This window comes from Molothrus aeneus, chromosome 2 (assembly GCF_037042795.1).
Source record: "Molothrus aeneus isolate 106 chromosome 2, BPBGC_Maene_1.0, whole genome shotgun sequence".
In the NCBI taxonomy this organism is placed as follows: domain Eukaryota; kingdom Metazoa; phylum Chordata; class Aves; order Passeriformes; family Icteridae; genus Molothrus; species Molothrus aeneus.
In genome coordinates this window covers 51,947,207-51,968,483 of record NC_089647.1, presented here as the reverse complement: position 1 = coordinate 51,968,483, position 21,277 = coordinate 51,947,207, and positions in this window count along the sequence as shown.

The window sequence follows — 21,277 nt, the reverse complement described above, 5'->3', positions numbered from 1 at the left end:
CTTTTTTAAGGGTTTTAGGGAGTGAAGAGGTGGCAGATTTAGAGAAAGAACTGATAACAATTTTCATCTACACTACACTTTTTCTACTTTCTCTCCCTTTCTTATTTTTCAGTGATTTTCAACATTTTGCTTTATCCCTGGCTTTGTCTGCTCATGCATTTACCCTAAAGCCAAGCAGCCACTTACCAACACTTGTGACATCTGTGTGTCTTTTATGACCCAATGCAAATCCGCTTGCTGTGAGAGGGGCCCCTCCTCACCTGGATGATCACAAGTGCAAGGAGGCATTCTCAGCCAGTACACATTGCTTCTCAGGAGGGCTGCGGAACATGTGGTGTTACCTTGTACCTTGTGCATCGTGACAGCTGAGCCATCATGCCTCGTGTTCCCAAGTTGCCTTGTTAGCCTGTGGAAATGTGCTGTCTTCAAGAGGATTTAGGATAGCAGTGGTTACTTCCAGGTTCTGGCTATCGCCTCAGATCCTTGATGTGTTTGGGAGCAATAAATTGACTGGATATTTCTGCTGTCTGCTGGACGGCAATCAACTGATGCTGCACTTTGATCATGTCAGATGTGATTTTGTCCACTTGACTTCGAATGTATTTACAGACACAGGTTGCATCTCTGCCTGGTGTGGCATTAGTCTGATTTTGAGATGGGAAATCTACATGTGTCCTTTAAGTAAGAAAGAGTCTAGGCTTGACTCACTCACTGTCTTACCATGGAGATAGTCCTGCAGCAGAAAAATTCATGGGGTAAAGTGTAGGGTAGGAAGGAGGGTGAGGGCAGCAAGCTCCTAGTGACTTACAGGGAGGAAATTGAGCCTATGTACAAAGCACACAATGCAAACCTGTGCCATGCCCTTGAGGACCATGTAACTGGCTCCTGCCCTATGTACCTCAGCCTGAAGTTCATGTATTTGCAGCACAGCCTCTCCATCATCACTTCATGCTAAGGCAGCTTCTCGAATCATCACCTGCCATTTAAGATCAATTGAAAGAATCCATGCAGGGATATGTTTTAAGGAGACTTTGGTACCTGTGTGCAGGTGAGGATGAGTAGCTTGGCTGCCAGTCTTTACCAGCCACCTTCTGCTACTTGGTCCTGTTGCATGATCTGAAGCACAGAAAATGCCTCCACTGAGCTGCATGGAGTACATGGAACAGGCAGCTCAGACACTATAAAATTTGGGAGGTCTCAAGGGTCTTTAGGTAGCCTCCACTTTCTTCCCCACTCAGGTATTTTGCTCTGCTTGGTTGCTCCTCCAGCACCCATGCCTGGAAAAGAATGAGTTTAATTCAACCAAAATGTCTTTCTAGACATTCTTTTCAAAAGATCCTTTGGGTGCAGTTAATGAGTTAATGAAAAGAGAGAGATATTATTATGGTAAGGTTTTATTTTTCAGAAAAACACAGTTGAATTCTAAAAAAAGAGAAGAAAACACAGGCCGAATATCACAGGGAGAAAAAATCCTGGCCATGAAACTTATCTAATCTTCCAAGGGAAATGGTGGAAACCTTATCACATAGGACAGTAAAATAGGCAACACAGAGCACTAGAAAAAATGTTGTTGTGAAATTCCCTTCAGTGGCAAGTAGGTGGACTGTTATTACTTTATCTATCTTTTACATTTATCAATCCTTCTCAGAGCTATCCTCTGCATCCTAAAGAAATATCCTTTGGCTGCTTTGTCTCACAAGTAATTAAGTAGAAATGAGTATATCACTAAGTACATTTCAATATGTGTCCTCAGCTGGCTGGAACTCAACCCGGGGATTCAGGATCTGCTTGTAATTAACATTCCATAGTAAGACTCCACACCCTCTTTTTGTCTCTTCCTAATTATGTGTTGGAAATACACATTTCTCCTACCATTAGTGATTTCAGCAGAGAAGTTTTAGCTGGGCTTTAAATTGCCCTCTACCTCAATTTAAATATTGCCTGTTATTTTAGGTTTGTAGACATTACACAAATAAACCTTTTCTCAAGGCGTCACAGGGAAACAAGCCACTGATTCAAGGAAAAAAAAAGCCAACCCCGAACCCAACTGCTGAGCTGCCTTCTGGGTTGACAATATCACGGATTTAGGCTGTGATCTGTTGGCCCTTGAGGGTTTCAATACTGGTAATTAAAGGTGTCGCTCCTAATTAGCATGAGAGCCTGTGGATGTGAAGAGTAATTGTGAATCGGGCATCTCAGAGATCTTCTTTCTGTGAAACTGTCTTTCCTGCCAGTTCATTAGAGCAACATTTTCATGGCAATACATCTGCTGGGGGTGCTTTTCATCACCAAGGTTTGACTGCATTAGAAAATGGAAGAACAAAATGCTTCAGCTGAGGATGAATGGGGGCTTTAACTTGGGTCTGTCAGCAAGGGACTGAATGGCTGCATCTCCAGGTGTGAGAACAAAGTTGTGCCCATTGTGAACTTGTCTTTAACAAATTTGCCAGTGATCACACTGCTTGCCTGTTCTGTCTCTTTCCTTCAGCTTATCCAAAGGCTCATGTTCCCTGAGCCTGCTGTGGCCAAGGTGAGGCACAGTTCTCACATCTGTCTAGGGACAGACAGCAACAGCATCCAGACTGAACTTAGAGAGAAGCCAGAACATGCAGCCCTGGATTTTCAGAGTGACGCATCAATCCCTGTGAGGGTCCTGAGAGAGTGCCCAGGGATATGTGGGGAAGCTGAAGTGTCAGTCTCCCCTCTGGTAGGTAGGAAATGGATGAGGTCCCGTGGCTGAAGCCCCCTGGCTCTGGTCCCACCGGAGCTCGTCCAGCTGGGTACCGCTACCATGCAGCTTGCAGAGCTGTGCTGGGATAATGTGTGTCTGAGGGCAACCAAAACAGTTCGTTCCCAGACTCCACAGAGTTTTTAGTGCCCTTGACTGTAATGGTAATTAAAAACAAACAAATCTGGATGAGTTTTGTGGGGTTGCCAGATCCCACAGAGATACCTCAGCTTTCCTTTATGTTTTATATGGCAATGGCAGGCCTGGTGGTGAACTCTGTGCTGCTACTAGTAAATGGTGACATATGAGATGTCACTCTGGAGACAGTGGGTGAAAATGTGGCTCTGCTGGAAGCTGGTGGCAAAGTACATGTTGACTTCAGCAGAGCCAGAGCATTTTGTGCAGTTATTTTCCATGCATAATTCACATGGAGCAGGGGTGGGGGGGGAACGACTGACAGCTACCTCCCAATACTTCTCCTTTTCTCTAATGATTAATAAGTTAACAGTAAGAAAAAGACTTTTTTTCTGGAATGGTTCATATTTGGGAAATCCAATTCTGACCTACTAAGCCTGCTGTGACTGTTTCAGCCTTGAGGCAAATTTGCAAACTGGCCTAGGGAAGCTGGTACTTGTTATTGTTGCTTCAAAGACTGTCTATGTGGGAGAGGGAATGAGAAGTGTTGGGATGAAAATACCCTAGCTGTAAAAAGCAGTAATAATTACTGTCTACATGTGGGCAAGTCAAAAGGGGTTATTACCAAAAGAAATTTAAACTCCTGTTTGCAGAGAAAACTGCCTGAAATCCAACATTATTCATCTCTCCTGTGTGGATTGTTTTTAAACAGTTTTCTTCAAACACCACGTTTGTAAGGCAGAGTTTAAATGGATCAAGACAAAGTTAAGGGGCTTGGCATCAGGTAAGTGATGGTGTAATGGGAATTACAAAAGAGAGGTGTGGTCCCAGGAGCCCTGGGGTCTGGGGGGCCAGCAGAGCTGCCTCCCATGAGAGTGCACAGCACACACCCTCCAGTCCGACTGCGTGCTACTCATCTGGTTTTGCTCTGGCTGCTTGAGAGCATCAGTGTGCTCACAGAGCAGCTGCTCTTTTTAATAGAGCATTTTGCTGTACTCTCCTGAAACAATTAATGGATTCATAGGTTTGAAAAGCATTATCAAATCATCTAGTGTGATTTTATATAGATACTGTGCTCTTCCACGTATCTCCACCTGCATTCCAGTAACTTGTGGTACACTAGTTCATACTTTCTCAAAATGCATCTAACCTTCTTCTGAGAATATTGCTGTTCAGTACATCACATAATTTCATGTTAATTATTTTCACTCAGCCTATTCTCATTTACTTTAATGAAAATCCTCTTCAGACTTGTTCATGAAAATGGGAGGAGAATCAGTCCGCCCTGATGTCTGTGAGGATAACTTCTAATGGAGAGCAGTTGTCTTGCTGCTCTCTGGTCTTCTGCTTTCATGGGTTTTCACAGAAAGGCATGAGAGCTCTATAATTTTTGTGGGACTTGAGCTGCTCTGCTTTTTCATAAATTAACCAGTTCAATCCCAATCATGAAGATTGAAAATACTCATTGAAAAAGTTTAGAGTATGAAAAGAAGTGCTTCTCCATCTCCTGTAATTAAGAAGAGAGTTTCCTAACCTACAGTTGGATGTGTGAGAAAATTCCTGTGCCTGAAAAATACTGGCTGATGATGCCACATGCCATTCCTTCAGCCTCCAGTTTTGTGTTAGAAGTTCAAAGAGGTAATGCCTGTGTAATACCACTGCCTCATTATAACTTCTACTGACAGAACACCATGCCACAATTCTGTCAGCTCGGAGATTAAGATACTTAATAGCGTCATTTGTGTTGTCTTACAGCAAGATTCAATCAGTTTTTCATTGCATGCATTGTTGGCTATCATTTGATTGGGCAACGCCTAAATGTACATTCAGTTTGAAAAAGCTGTTGCACAATGCCATATTCCCTGTTGCTTCATGGAAACTTGGACTTCCTCCTAACTTCACTTTCTGTGAGTTATACGCTGCTGGGGAACTGTCTTTGAATCAGAAACCAGTCATGATGAGAGCATCTGTTTTATTTGTGGTTTTGGGTTTTTTCTCTATTCCAGGTCCACAAACTCAATCCAGCGACACATGGTTTTCATTTATATGGTTATCAAAGCCTATTTCTTCATTCACAAGGCAGAAGCAAGAACATTTTCCTTCCTTAAGGTCCTTGTGTGTAAGTCTGGCAAATACCTGCCTTTTATTTTAGTGTTATGCATTCTTTTTTCTTACCATCTGCTAAAAAGTTTTAGCTTATATAACAACTGTTTTCACAATTTTTATCACCATAAATTAAAAATCACCTATAGACAGAGATTTTCTTGCAGTCTCTATTTGACACCCACTTGTATATGAAGTAACCTTGGCAGCTCATGGATTCAAAAATATCCAGCTGCTTTACCGATCTAATGAGAGCTGTATTTGTAGACATGAAGAAATACTGCCCACGAATTTTGCTAAATTTTTACAGATTCTGCTGATTCACACTGGGATGACCAAAGAGGTTTCACAGAGTGCCTTTCTCGTGCTCTCCATCCAGCTCTGGGGGATGCATAGGTAGTGCTCCTGCTCTTCTATTCCCATGAGTATCACTGCCTTCTCTGCTGCTGTCCATGAAGAGAAATAGAAGCTCTTGGGTTCAATTTGTCATACCCTCACTCAGATGACCAAAGGCATCCAGATGACTTGCTTGCTAAAAAATTATCTATTAAAGTGATTATAAAGGGATGTTAAGTCACTACCTCATATTTAGGTGTCTTTGGTCTTGACATGTTAAGCAAAGGAGGCAAATCCTACCCAAGCATCCCAGCTGAGTGGACTACAAGTGCCTGTTTATTCTTTATACTACTGCTAGCAAACTCCTGGGTGCCCCTTTTTCTGTGGGACCATGGAGCCTCTGGAGTTCACAGTCTCACTCATAGAAATTGATGAAGAGCAAGGGTGGAACCATGAGGCCAGGAGCATGGAAAGAAGGTAATTTCAAGTTAGTGGCTGAGGCAGTCTACACTGTGCTGACTCCAAACCACCCTATAGAGATTTTGCTGAAAGCAAACTAGACAGCTGTCCTTCTGAGCTTCTCCTGACCAGGCTCTCATACAGAATCAATTAGGTTGGAAAAGACCTCTGAGAACATCGAGTCCAAGCTTTGACTGAACACCACCACGTCAACAAGACCATGGCACTAAGTGCCATGCCTAGTCTTTCCTTAAAAACCTTCAGGGTTTTTAACCTCCACCACATTCCTGGGCAGTTCATTCCAATAACTAATCTTCCTTTCTGTGAAGAAATTCTCCCTAATATCCAACCTAAACCTCCACTGGTGCAGCTTAAGACTGTGTACTTTGTCCTGTCATGGTTTCCTGGGAGAAGAGACTGAATCCCACCCGGCAACACCTTCCTCTCTGGTAGCTGTAAAGAGCAGCAAGGCCTCCCCTGAACCTCCTCCAGGCTAAACACCTCCAGGTCCTTCAGCCATTCCTCATAGGAACTATGCTCCAGACTCTTCCCCAGCTCCATTGCCTTTCTCTGGACACACTCCAGCCCATCAATGTCCTTCTTGTAGTGAGGGGCACATGACTGAATGCAGGATTCAATGTGTGCCTTCACAAGTGCTGATATAGAGGGACAATCCCTGCCCTGGTCCTGCTGGCCACACTATTGCTGACATAGGCCAGGGTGCATTGGCCTTCTTGGCCATCTGGGCAACTCTGACTCATGTTCAGCTGCTGTTGACCAGCACTCCCAGGTCCTTTTCCATCAGGCAGCTCTCCAGCCACTCTGCCCAGCCTGTGGCAGTGTATGGGTTTGGTGTGGCCAAAGTGTAGGACCCGGCACTTGATCTTGCTGCACCTCATGCTGTTGGTCTCAGCCCATCAATCCAGCCTGTCCAGATCCCTCTGCAGAGCCCTCCTGCCCTCCAGCAGACTGACAATCTGACACAACTTGATGTAGTCTGAAAATTTGCTTCCTGGTGTGTTTTGTGTCAAGGTGGCTCTATTTTGCAGTGGGCCCAGCTCTGAATGGCACTGAACTTCCTCCTCCAGGGGCCAGATGGCCAGTCGTGGCAGTCCAGTTGATCTGTAAAATAATGCAGCCACTGGTTTAGCTCTGGGTGTAAACTGTAGGTAGCAATTTTCTCATATAGCCTTGACTTTCTGAGGCTCTCTTTCCTCTCATGAGTGCCACAGTGTGTGTGAACACAGTGAACTGGGTTTTCTCTTGTCCCAGCATCCTTGTCATAGGTCTGTCCCTTTTGCAATATTGCTGTACCCAGCAAAGACTTTCCTCTGGTTGTCACCTGCAGTGTGTCTTGTCTGAGTAAGTGATGCCTTACAATACTGGAAAATTGCCAGTAGGTCCTCAAGGGAATTGATGTTTGTGTCATCATCTGAAGATTGCTTAAATGGCCCAGATATTAACTTGCTGCCAGCTGGTCACTTTGAAATCAGCGGGGCCTTTGAATCAACAAGCATTTACAGTCTCCAGTGTTTGCCCTATGCCATGAACTGAGAAGCAGTTGTTTGTTTTTCCTGCTTTCTTCCCCAGCTTGCATTTGTACCCTAGCTGTGCAGTTGTCATGCTGCTTGCACTGCACCTCTATGAATTTCTTCACTGTCACAACGTGGCAGCTTTCCTGGGTACTGGTGGCTGGGCTGCCACGAATGGTTGACAGGTTGGGGGGTACCTCCTGCTGTAGGGAGGAGACAATTCTGTGAGTAAGGCAGGAGTGAATTATTCCTTGGTGTCCACCCCTGTGGGATTAATATGTTCTTCAGTTGCAGAGAAATCAGCTGGGAAGAGGTGATATATATACAAGATCCTCTACTGGGCAATGGGTGTTGTTGGATCAGATGATCTTTCTCTACCTCCTTATGCTCTCTGTAGTTCAGTACCATGCTAATGACTATACTATATGTCATCTGGTCTTATTGATGGTCACTAATTGCTAAAAATAGAGCAGAGATGGAAAAAAACAGCCACTACTTTAATATTCAGTATTCCTGACTTGAAACCTTTGTCTGATGAAAACTAAAGCATATGCTGCATCTCTTGCTTTGCAGGTTCTGCAAAGTCAGGGTATCCCTGGCATAGATTGCTGAAGGCCAGGTTGTTTTAGTTAAAAATAAACCCAGAGCAACTGTGACAGGCTTGTAAATTAATGTGGTGCATTCTCTGAGCACCAGCTCCCATCAGGGTTACTCTGGAGATCTCTCAGTGTTGTCCATCATCAGAGTCCTATTGCTCTAATGATGCATTTCATGTTAAAGTGGCTCCAGTTGCTGGGAAGAGATTCTGCATGTTCAAATTGTAAAAAGTATTACTGTTGTTAACCTCAGGTGTTCTCTCTCTTCTTACATATGGTGCCCTGGAGAATAGGCCAAACAGCTTCCACAGAGAAATCCTACTTCATCCTTTGACTGCATTCAAAACAAAATGTTTTCCTTCACTGCAGTCTTTAAAACTCAGTCAAGATCTTCTGATGATGTTTAACAATGAACTGTTTTATAAAGCTGACATTCCCATCCATATTAACCTTTATTAAAAGGCTTTTAGGCTGGCCTTAAATAATGCAATCTGCCCTTGAGACAGAGGTAACCCTGTGATTGCCTTAGCCAGCAGCACCATGGGAAAAGAGCTCTGACTCAGTCTCACTTCAGTGGCTGGTTCCCCTTCGGTCCAAGGGGAATTCCTATATATGAACTCTTTCCCAGACACAGGTTATTTCCCTCTTCACATGGTCTCAGCAGTGCTCCCTTGCAGACTTTGCTGTGTTTTCCCCCTCTTCCTCTTCTCCTGGGTTCTGTGCTCCTCTTCCCTGGTGTGTGAGGCTTTGTATCAGTGTAAACTGTTACCACTCCTTTAGACAAAAACATCTCCTCTGTACATGCAGAAGCAGGAAGTCAGACGTCTGAATAGTCTTCCCACAAATTTCAAGAATTACTCACATTCACTGTCATCTTCTCTGGGCTGCACTGCCTGGGGCATCTGTGGGTTCTGACGAGAGCTGCGGTCACACCCATCCACTGGAGGAATAGCTGAAACCTGTTTAACCCAGGGCACACACCTGACACTTGTCATCTGCATGCCCCAGATTTTGTCCCTGCCTCCCATGCCCCACGAGGTCCTGAGCATCCTCCCAGCCCACCTTTCACACCTATCCACCACTTTGTGCGGCAAAGGGCCTGAGGGCAGGCTTAGATGTGTTTAGAGGTATTGCCCTTGTGTTTTCTGCCTGCATGGCTGGCATTGGGTTGGCCACAGCTTGTCTGCCTTCATGGTTTTAATTGCGTAGCGTTCCTCTGTGTGCTGGGAAAAACCCAGCTCTGCTTCGCCAGAGAGGCCACGAGGCCATTGTCAAAATGGTCACGTGGGACGTGAGTCTGTGTAGTCTGTGTTTGAGCCCTGCAGGCTGACTGCATGGGAAAGCATGGAGCCGCATATGGGGTAGACATGCTTTGGCTCCTTACCCCAATGATCCCTGAGTGGGGCTGGTCCTCAGAGCAGGCTTGGATCAGGACCTTTGGGTTTTATGGAACCACTCGACTGCATGGGCTTGACTGTAAAGATCTGCCTGCTCTGATCAGTTTAAATCTTGCCTGCCCTCTTACCTCTGAATTGGCCAGCAACCTCATTCACCCTCTTCTGAATGCACTTGTGATGCTTCAGAAGAAATACCTGGTTCAGATATTGCAGATCTTCCTGCTGTCCTTGCTGGCTGGTTGGTGTAGGTCCAGCCATGAAGAAATCTTTGGTGGATGTAGCCTGAGTTTCCTCAGTGGTCTGTACCAGAGATCTTGATAACATGCAGCTGATCATGGTTCTTCAAACCAGAGGCACATTCCCTAGTGTGGGAGGGTCATCCTTCAGAGAGAAGGATTAACTACAGGATTAACCTGCTGTGCATAACATAGCAGACACGTGCTGAGTAGTGTGTGCTGCAGTTTGACAGCAAAGAATCATCAACTGAACATCACTGTGCCAGCTAAGTCATAGCACTAAGTGCCATGTCCAGGCATTTCTTGAACACTTCCAGGGATGGCAACTCCACACTTCCTTTGGCACCCTGTACCAATCCTTTACCACCCCTTCCATGGTGAAATTCCTCCTGATGTCCAATTTGATCATCTTCTGGGGCAGCTTGAGTCCATTTTTTCTTGTCCTGCTGCTTGTTGCCTGGGAGAAGAGGCTGACCCCCACCTTGCTATAACCCCCTTTCAGTCACTTGTAGCGGGCAATAGGTCTCCCCTGAATTTCCTTTCCTCCAGCCTAAACAACTCAGATTCTCTCAGCCAGATTCTCTCCCCATATGACTTACTCTCCAAGCAGTTTGTCTTATACATCACAGAATGAAGGCCAGAAATTCCTCAGCTCTGTCTTCCAGGCTGCCTTCCTGGAGCATTCCTATATTTCAGACTTCTGACAAACACAGTGATGGTGGGAGTGGATGGTTCAAGCTGTCTCTGAACATCCTGCTGTCCCTCTGTTACCTTTTGCATGAGAAGCTGCTGTAACATACATTATTTGGAATGCAAGGCATCTTTGCTTCCCATCCAGTGCAACGACCCTGCCCAAGGCCAGCACACAGGCACTGACCCATGTTGTCAGAGTAATATAAGTAATAATTATTTGAAGTTTGTGAACCCACGGGATGAAAACCACATGCAGTATTTGCTATAAAACTGTTATGATTTGAGAGATTCAGTTAAATACTGACTCAGTGGTTAGGATATGTAGGCTGGGATTATGGCGATAAACAGTTCAGCATTACAACAGTTAGTCAGAAGCAGCAATGAAAAAGGGCCCACACTATTCGTAATGCCTCCCTGATGTCATTTAATTGGAAGGACTTGGGCTGCCAGAATGCATGTTGAGATGGCCCATGCATAATCTCTGGTGGGTGGGGGGCAGATTTCTACTTTTATACCATTGTTTTTGCCACAAGTAATGTTATAAGTGACTTCTTTATCCTTGTCTATCAGTTATGTTTTGCATAATGAAGTTTAATTATTAGGTATGTATAAATCTGATTCTGGTGGGAATAAGTTGTATTTACCATATTTACTCTCTCCATGACTGACTTTTTCTGTGAAAGGCTTCAGAAAAAAAGTGTGCTTGCCTCTGTTCAGAATGGTTTGTTGTGCAGTCCAACACACTTCCAATTAGTCACTAGAGTGTAAAAATCTCCTGTTGACTTCAGATCTTAAAAGAGAAGAAAGATGAAGTTTGTACAACACTCTGAGGCACATGGTGTGATTCTTGGGGTTGTGCAGGGCCAGGACTTTGACTCCTTTTGTGTCCCTTCTAACTCAAGACGTTCCATGCTTCTATGAAAGGAGACATGATTCTGGCTTACAGGCTGCCCATCACCTCACTTCTTGATACAGAAGAAGGACCTTTAGCTGCCAGCCTAGGAAGCAAGGCTAGTCTGCCAAAGACATTCTGATTGTTCATATGTCTGCTTTCCATTTCCAGCTATTAAACAGCATGAAAAGACAACTGTCAACAGTGCAAATATTTCCCTTGTTTAGTGCTGCATGTGGTCCTGGACTGTTGGCATCACTGGGATGTCATCCCTTCAGAGGGGCTGTGGCTCCTGGAAGAAGCCGGCATAGTGGAAGAGAATTCTCTGTGAGATGTTGTATTTTTTAGAAGACATTCTTACACCTGATGTCTGTGGAAGAAAGTGTAGCTATGAGTGCTATTTCTCACTAATGCATGGCTTCCAGAGTCTGTGGTCAGTGTGGGTCGGCAGCATTTGCCTCTCTATGAGATGAGTCCCTTGGCTATTAGGCCAGATCCACTTGGACTCAGAGGGTAAGTGGTTCCACATGGCTTACATGTGGCTGTCTATATGGCTAAACTTCTTTGCTGTCAGAAGCTGGGTGGTCTCACCCATGTTCTCTATTACCAAGGATGCTTCATTTGTGCCTAAATTATGCCCAGGCACTGCCTGAGAAATCAAGCAAACTGTAGTAGGGAGGATGGGAGCCTTTAAACTCTTTTGATGATTTCACGCTCATGTTTGAGCACTGTGCCCTGTCCTGGATCAACTTCCCAACACAGGTGTAGCCTCTGAGACTCTGGATGGCCTCTTCCCTAATTTCAGATTGCAGAATATAGCAAGAAGCTTGAAAAAGAGGGTGTTAGGTCTGCTCCACAACCTAATCATATCTCATGTGACTGGGGCAAGTTTTGGTGGGATGCCTTTCTGGGAAGAAGGTGCTCTGTGATGCCTGACCTATTTTTGCCTCACCACCAAGGGGTGAAGTCTTTTCTGTACCCCATTAAAGATGAGAAGTCTGTGTGAAGGGGAGAGGGAATGAACACATGGCTAAGGCTTTTAGCTAAATGCTACGAACATACATATTTTTACAGACTTTGGTCACAGAATATCCCCAAAGTGTCTTAAAATAGAGAGTTTGGAGCAAGACAGGAATTTCTGGAACTCCATTGCTTAGTGTTTGCCATTTTTTTCTGTACTAGACACCTCTATTTCCCAGTGCTTTCTGAACATGGTAAATTACCCTCAGGTGGAAGTGGGAGCTGAACCTAGGAAAGATTGAGAAATTCAGATTGAGCAAGCAAACTCCCAGTCCTCTCACCCACTCAGTTCACACTGTCTTTGAGGTGTCCTTTCCCCCTTCACATATCCATCTCACATGGGTTCTCTGTGTCCTTAAGGATGAGACCCCAGCTGACTTTTGCTCACTCCTAATTTAAACTGAGGTTCTGTGGTATGAAACTCCAAATTTGCTCAGCCATTGGACTTTTGCTCACTCCTAATTTAAACTGAGGTTCTGTGGTATGAAACTCCAAATTTGCTCAGCCACTGGAGGTGGAGATGCAGAACTTTTTTTTCTATCTGATGGCCTGGTGGGCATGGATGTGTTCAGGAGAGTAGAGACAGTCTTGTGGCTACTGGGTGAAATCTTGACTGGTCTCAGTGCTAGCTCTGCATGACCTGGGAAGGAGTCTCCCTGCAGCCCCTGCACTGTGGTCATGGTTGCATCTGACGTTGCAGCTTTGCCAGTCCCTGAATTGTCCCAAGGACTGCTGGGCTGTGCCCTGGGGCTGACTGTGCTTGTGAAAGTCTTGAAGAGGCAGATCAATGCTCCTCCAGCCTGTTTCGTTTACCATAATGAAGATTGCTCTGTAGGAAGAGAAGCAAGCCTCTTGCCTATTCAGGGGTTTCACAAGCGTGGTGCACTCATGTTTCTGGTGGTGGGAAAGCCCCAGAACGTGGGTTGGAGTGAAGGGACAGTGCAGGCGATTTTACACAAGTCCTGTCCCTACCTCTTTGGGTAAGCCTGAGTTGCATGAAAATCTATTTTCACTTGAATGTTTCTGTCTACAGCATTTAGATATGTGATGGCTACAAGGAGTGACTCAGGTCTCTCCAACCACTGCCCCACCTGGTATCTGAAAATGGTCTGAACCAAGAGGAGATCCTGGGTACTGTTTCCTGAGAAAAATGCCAAAACCAGGTGAGAAATGGGGATGGGTGCAGTCACAGTGACAGTGGCAGTGCCATGCAGGCTCTTTACCTTCCTCCCCTCTGCCCACCCATGGCAGTGAGTCTGCTTCTGACATACAGCACGCACTGACCACATGTGCCAGAGTATGCCAACAGGGCAGCTGGAAAGAGGCAGGAGCTGGAGAAATAAAGATTTAATTTGAACAACTAGATGCTGCATTGCGCAGGGCTGTGTAACATTATGACACAGGATACACAATCCATTACCCATCCAGAGGAAACCAGTGTACACAGAGCCATGCATGGAAGCTGTTCCAGCTGATGTCATCAAAACTGCCAATCCCTAGCACAGCCCACAGTGAGCTGGATTTGGGGGCAGAGGTATTCCCAGAGATTAACATGGCAGATGGAAATAACTGAGACTGCTATAAATAAAGAGTGATTATTTGTGAGTGAGTATTTGATCTAAAGATGTCACTTTCCCTTACCTCCCTCTTTGAACAGTCTAGGGAGAAGGATGACTCTGAGCAGGAGCTGTGCAGAGCTGTAAGGTAATGTGAAATTCCTGCCAAAGCTGCCTCTCACCCTTCATTGACTCCAAGGAAAACTTGTGGAGACTAGCCTTAGCCTTCCTAAGCTAATGTTAGCCTTCATGATTGTTGCTCTAAGCTCCCTCCGTAGTCATTGAAGAGAGACAACAACCCACCCATGAGCTGCTCTTGCATGATCTTTGGAGACTTCATGTTAGGTTAAGTATAGAGGGGAATGCTCAGCGAAGGCAACTAAGCAGGATCCTCTAAGATGGTGGTGTGGATCCTCCCTAGGATCTATTGTGGTGCCTTTGGATCTGTTTCATTCTGTAGATCATCCTCCAGATTAATTTAAGTGACTAACAGAGCTTTGCATCTCTGCGGACCTTCTGATAGTTTCAGGCCAGTAGAGCATGACAGATACCACCATGAAGAAGAGTGATTGTATGAAGCAGACTTTGCCTGGACGTATTCTTATTTTAGTTTTCAGTGCAGAAGCAAACTTTTGGATCGGATCTTCTGGAAGAAAAATCAGAGATGTTCAAGAGTCTCTATTTGTCATCCTGACAAGCACAACTCATTTTTCTCATCAATCAGGTCAGTTTTCAGCCCCTGAGGGATGATTTTAGTTTCCAAAGCGTGGAACAGATTGTGCTGGCTGTGTGTGTAGGGCAAACTTACTCTCACCCTAGGGGATAGTCTTGAAAGACCTCTGAAGGATTTCCAGGAGGAAATGAGACACTGTCTCTGTCTTGATTCAGCTCACATTCTGGGTCTTAAGGACATGGTACTTGCTGTTATATCTGTGTGCTTTTCCTCCAGATTTGGGAGGCTGGTGTTCTTGCAAGCGGTGGGGACAGCAGTATTCCTGTATCCCAGTGATCAGCGGGGCCTGATGAAGGACAGGCAAGATTTCATTGGATGATCCTTCATGCATTACATGTATTAAGTCTGATTTCACTACACAGCCTGCCCCATACGTCTTGTGTTTATTTTCTGGTACGGCTCATTCCCAGCAGCCCATGTGCCTGCTCACATACTGCTGCAGAAGGCAGCTCACAGACAACAGAGGAAATAGCTCTGTTGACATGTCTTTCCTAGCTCATTTCCACCCTCAGACTTTTCCCTAGTTTTAATCCCTGTGGCCTGTATTCCTTAAGAGTCTCCAGAAAACCTCACCCTTTGGTACCTCCCAAGACTTCTCACCCAGCAGTCCAAGGGTTAATATCCTTGGAGCATTGTGTTGGGAAGCAGCGCAAGTCTGTTCATGCAGTTAACAGTGCCCTTTTATTATTGCTTCTATCTCTCCTATCAGATGTCTCACTCTTTACAGAGTTGTTATTAAGATAGTTAGTTCATGGGGGTTATTTTATTATTGTAGTCTTATTTGGTTTGATTGCACGGTCAGCTGACACATGTCATAAAAGTAACAAAAGCATTAAAAAGTCGCGCAATTGGCAAAACTGAACTGTCAGTGTCATGGAGTTCAGAGATTTGCAGACTCCATAGAGACATGGGTCCTTCTGTGAACCTTGGATTTCTCTTCCTGGCATTTATTAGCCAGGAAAATGATTGGCATTTCCTCTTCTGTGTTTTAATTTTCTCTGCTTGGGCTGTATTTTCTGATCTTTGCTTTAGCCTGCAAAGGAAGGCAGATTGATCTTGTTTATCTTTGCCAGAGATTCCTTCGCTTTGGGAACCACATAGGAAATAACTTTGAATGAAGGCAGACAAGAGGCTTTAAAAAGCATCTATCAAGTAATCAAGTGGGTCCATGTGTCATATTTCCTGACCATTTATTGCCTTGGTATCTGCCATTGGCACATGTCCCAGTGCTGTCAGAGTAGTACAATCCTATTTTTATTTACATCCAGTGTTCTCTATTCAAATATTTTATCCAGCTTTGTCAATGCTAAATCCTAGCAATTTTCATCTTCTTAACCTTTTGAGTTTTCCTTGTGCACACTCCTGACACATATGCTTGTGAAAATTGTTTCTTTCTTCAGCCCTGGTCTGAGAAGCTGCTTTTCAGCCCATCCTAGTAAGATTGTTCTGAGACCTGTACAGTGTTGTTTTTGTTTGTGTTGGTCTTCTCTAGGGTCAGGTTGAAGCTATGAGTGGAATATTCCCCAGGGTCCCTATTCTGCCCAATTTGCAGCCATGTCGACCTGCAAATATTTCCTCCAGTTTGAGATTTTTGGCATCCCAAGTTTCCTGGATGTGCTTACATCATCCCTGTGCGGAGGAGGACTTGGCTGTACGGCTTAGAATGTGCTCTGTGTAATTGAACAAGTTCCCTCAAAAATACCCCGGCAATTTTACTGGTTCTTGTCTGGGGTTATGAGGTATTTGATGTAGCCCTGTGGGCAGGAAAGGAAAAAGCCCTCCCAAGAGGCTGCTCCTGAGCTGACTTGATAACTTTGGGGTTTGAAATAGTGGGGAAAGAAAAATCTGAAGTGAGAAACAAGTTGTTAAAGCAAAGACATGCACAGACATATAATAAATGATACATCTAGATTTTTTAGACTGTGGCTAGAGGAAATCAATCCCTAATGCAGTAAACAAGCTCCAGTGGGTTACCAGCAGACAACAGCCAGAGTAACTTGGTTCCAAACATGGGCACCACTGCAGTCAGAATTTGGCCTCGGGAATTTTGTATTGCAGTTGCTGCTCCAAAAGAGGGATTTTAGAAACAAGCCCTGCTGCATGCAAAGAATGCTTGAAAGTCCCTTCTCACACACTGCCTTTTCAAGGTGCACTGCTAAAGCTCAAAGCACTGAAGAGGAAGGCTCCTGACAGCTTTCCAAGGCTCTGAACTTTGGACATAATGTTTTTAGGTCATTGCTTACAAGCCAAGAGCACCAAGCAGGGCAGACAAAGGCGTATTAGCTGGACCTCTTCTCAGTCTCCTGGGAGGGACAATGGGTGCAGTTCACAAGCAGAGGCACACAGCTGCAGCTTGCTGGTTGGGAGGCTGCACACAGAGAAGAGATCAGAATTCAGAGCAATTAAGCACGTCGCCTGATTGTTACTGACAGATTAAAAAACCCCTCTGCCAGCTTTACACATTTGAGGCCTCTTGTCTTTGTGAGTCAGGAGGCAGTTCCCATCGTGAGACACGCTCTGTAGTACAGGATGATTTTTGGCAAAGTCCGGGTGATTGTGAGCCAGGCGGGGCGGGGACAGCATTCCAGTTTTATAACACAATTCCATAATAGGAGACAGCATTCTTTTCATATTAATGTTCATACAATAGGAATTTTAAACTCCAGCTTTTGGGTTATATGGGGGGGAAAAGCCTATTTTAATTGCCACAAAAACTTTATTCTATAATTCAATGAACAGGGCTGCTGGTGGACCAACCACAGAGAACGCAGTGGGTATTTTGAAGGATGCTTTCATTCCAAGAAACAGCAGACTGAAAATCACTGATCCAGTTATGCACTAGCTGATGTCACCCTGACCTCCTCTTTGGATGGGTTACAGGCCTTCAGTTTACCTGCTCTGACCCCAGGGGAAATTCATGTCACCACTCTGCACACTCCTTGTGAGAACAGTGAAGTACCTAGTGCTGCTTCTCTAGAGTTATCAGACCAAAAGATGTGCAGGCATTTCCATGCCTTTTAGTAGCAAAGGTTTTGCAGAGTGCAATGTGGGGCTGCTCCAGGACCATCCCTGCCATGCATTCCACCAGGGACATTTTCTGCCGCGCCCATTCTGGTGGCACAGAGAGGAACCTGAGGCTTTCAAGATGTTACTCATCTCCTGACTTACATCTATCTTGCAGCGTCTTGCTGGGCAGGTAGAAGTTTTAAAGATAAATTTCTCCTACTGGGTTTTGACTGATCTTTGAGTTTTGCACCAAAAATAACCTTGTGGTTTCAAGAGCCCTTGCTGCTCTTAGCTTAAGGCTGCAGTTTGACCCCTCACTGTAGCTCAAATACCTCACTGCTGGCATTGTTGTTAAATGGTGGGGAGAATGAAGGGACTCTAGGCTTTTCTCCTTTGGAGTGTGTAGTAAAAGAAAACACTTTAAGGACCCTAGAAACACCTTGGACCCTCCCTGGGCCTCATGGTGAAAAGGCACACTTCATTAAAACCTAGTTTTGGCCCTCAAGCTGACACCCCTTAAACTAGTGTTTGCCAGGATGCCTGGCTTTAAGCACACCAGAGATATGAAGTGTGTTTCTCACTCGTGGCATTTATAACCAGGATTTCACAGAGGGCTTTGCTGAGCCAGGCTGTCCAGAGCAGATACAGGGAGTGCCACTACTAGTCACTAGAAGTTCACATTGTCCTAATCTAAGCTATAAAATTCAGCTTTAAGCGAGCAAAGACATGTGCTCTGAAAAGGGCAGAAGGCTCAGTACTATTTAGAGACAAATTGGAACACCCAAAAGAGAAGAGGGCTTGGCCTACTGAGAGGTTGTTCTGTGCCTTGCCTGAACAGCCATGGGGCTGTGGGTATCAGTGAGGATTTACACGTACTGGGGATGAAAAGACCTTTGGAAGAATGGTGGAGTGGCATTTGAAAACAGAAGAGGGAAAACCTCATTGAGTACACACAGGATAATCTAGTGAATGCCAAGAGTGGTCTGGCATGTGTGTCCCCACACAATGCCCGTCTGAAAGGGGATGTTCAGTAGTGACCATTTCATAATGCTGGTTTGATATTTGCATACTGCCAAATGATAGAGAAAATGGAAATTCTAGGGGTGTATGTGCATGCAAGACAGTGCAGCAGTAGGGCAGTTTTTGGTTTTGAGGCTTGGTGCTTTGGGTAGCTGCAGTTTTGAAGTGTGGTAATAAAGAGGCTGAGAACTTCTTGAAGAAGAGCTTGGAGAGGAGGGGCTGTGTGAGAATACTTCTTCCTGACAGCTTGGCTGTGTTCTTCAGAGCAAGCCTGGCCGTGGTGGCACTGAGCCTCTCCAAAGGCAGTGCATTCTGAGCTGAGGGTGGTAGCCCTGGCTCAAGGTGAACTGAGGATGGCCAGCTGGGGAAAGGGGTGGATCAAGGCCTGACGTGAGTATAGCCCAATCTTTAACAAAGAGACTTCCTGCCTGAGTTGAAATGTCTTGGTGTATTTCCCTGCCTTCAAACAAGAGCTGTGTGCACCTGACGTCACTTCCCCTGGCTGCCCAGCGGACAACAGGATGAACCTGCACTGACTCTGAAGCAGACATTCCACTCTGTCACTGGTTATTGTGCTCTTCCATGGGGCAGGAGATTTTGCTACCACGGCTGTTTTTGAGGTTTATGCTGCACACACACTTTTCCCCTCTGCTCCCCAGCAGTTTGAAAGGAAGCAGCGTAGGAACGTGTGTGATGTGCTTGCAGGCACACAGCAGCAATGTGACTCATCAATAGACCAGCCTTTGGGAGCTGGTGCCTGTTACAGCGTGAAGCCAGCCTGCTTCTTCACAGAGCTCCAAAAGGCAGCTGGCTATGTCAAAAGGGCAGAGAATAAAGAGTGTAGTGTAAAATGGAGACACAATTAGGCAAAGATAAAAAGAAAAAAAAAAAACCCAACCCTATAACATTTTTCATCTCTTTACTGAAAGTTCCCTCGGGTAGTGTGTGCTGAAATAAATAGTACTGCATCTTGCTGGTATAAAAATGGCAAATAGATTTTGCAATAATGCTAGGTTATTTTTAAACATCTGAATGAACAGTCATAAAACATCTACCTTGGTATGGACCAAATTCATCATAGGATATGTCTTTATCAGTTTGTAGCACTGAGGAAATAGCATTTAAGTGATATCTCTATGAACCTGTTCCCTTTAAACCTTCAAGTGTTGCAGCTTCATTTTATGTCTTGTATTAAACACTAGTCAGTGAGGAGTGAGAGGCTAATTTATTGCAAGTCATTAATCAGGAACCTTGATATGGTTTTGTATGTTTCAGAGCATTTTAAAAATAATCTGCTTTAGCACTGTCTGCATTTTAGAACTGGGAAAATTTAGGCACTTATTTGAAAAGACCAGTAAATATTTGGTGCCTCCATTTGATTTCATAAAAGCATAGAAAAGATGCAAAATTTTGCAATGACACCATTGCTTCTGCTTATCTAGCAGGTGATACTACAGTAAGTCCCAGTAATTTGGTTATTTTGGGTGGTGCAGCTGTGCCTGTAGCTGTGGGTTGCTTTTATATCACTGGAAATCTGTGCTGTTTCCACTCAACAGTGGAACTTGGAAGACATGGAGAAAAGTGTATGTCAAACATTTGAAAACAAATACTGTCCTCTATTTTGACATTGCTTTAAACATTAGTCTTATTCTGAAATAACCACAAGAGTCAGCAAGATGTAGATTTTGACATTTCTGATTTCGCTGTATTCAGAGGTTTTTTGCAAATATGATTGCCTTATTTGATTTCTCTACATTTCTTTAAATTTCTACAAAGAAGGCAAATTCATGAAAGTGAGTGTCCTTATTTGGTTCCTAGTTTTTACCTGTGCTGCCCACAGCTGTGTTCACATGTCATGGAATGGCAAGGTCAAGTTGTAAAGACAATTTATACTGTTGCCCAGGTTTATCACCACTTGGTTATCATTCAAGGTAATAATCTGCTTGTCATTTATCATATAACATTACCAAGGAAATAGTCACTGTAAACATAAATAACATTAATACTAATAATTCACTACACTGACAAACCCATTGCATATTTTGCCACGTTTCCAAGCCTTCATTAAAAAAAAAACAAAAAACCAAACCAAACAAATCTGTTTCTTTTCACTTCAAAGGACAAGTGTCAGGCTGCTCTGTTTCTGGACATCCCAGACAGTTTGCAAGACCAGTGCCTTAGTGTGGTTACTGGTCCTATGCCTTTGGTATTGACATTCAGTTGAGAAAACTCTTCAAAGTATCCAGAAATATTTTGTTGTAAGCTGTGCTGTCTTGGCACTACCACAATAGAAAGAGTTAGCCAGCTGCTAGGAGAAAATGTTACTCATGAGTAGTTAGTTAAATGATATGACAAATGACAAGGTTTGAAACAGATTAGTCAACCACTCATCATCTTGGTTTGTCCTTCTGACAATTTTCAGCATGTTTCTTTGATTATCTAAAATTATATTTTGTCCATAAGCAATATTAGGTTGAGACTGGTAGTCTCAGGACTTTTCCCCTCCTTTTGTTCTTCAGAACGCCGTTAATTTTCAGTCAGTATTCACGATGGAGGACATATCCTCTGAATAAGCCTATTTATCTTTTATGTACTTCACAGCTTCTACTTCTTTTTTTATCTTTCTTGAAGGATATCTTTTTTTTCAATATCTGTTTGTCACTGGAACTGGAGAAAATTTACATTGACAAGATCTCTAATATTCCACTGGTAAGCAACTTAAACCTCGATGCTTTCCCTAGGGTGAGTGAAATGGTGTGATTATACTGTATATTTGTGTACCCTTGTGATTTATCTCTTTTTTAGTCTGTTGTTCCCCCTAGTTCCCTTGAGATA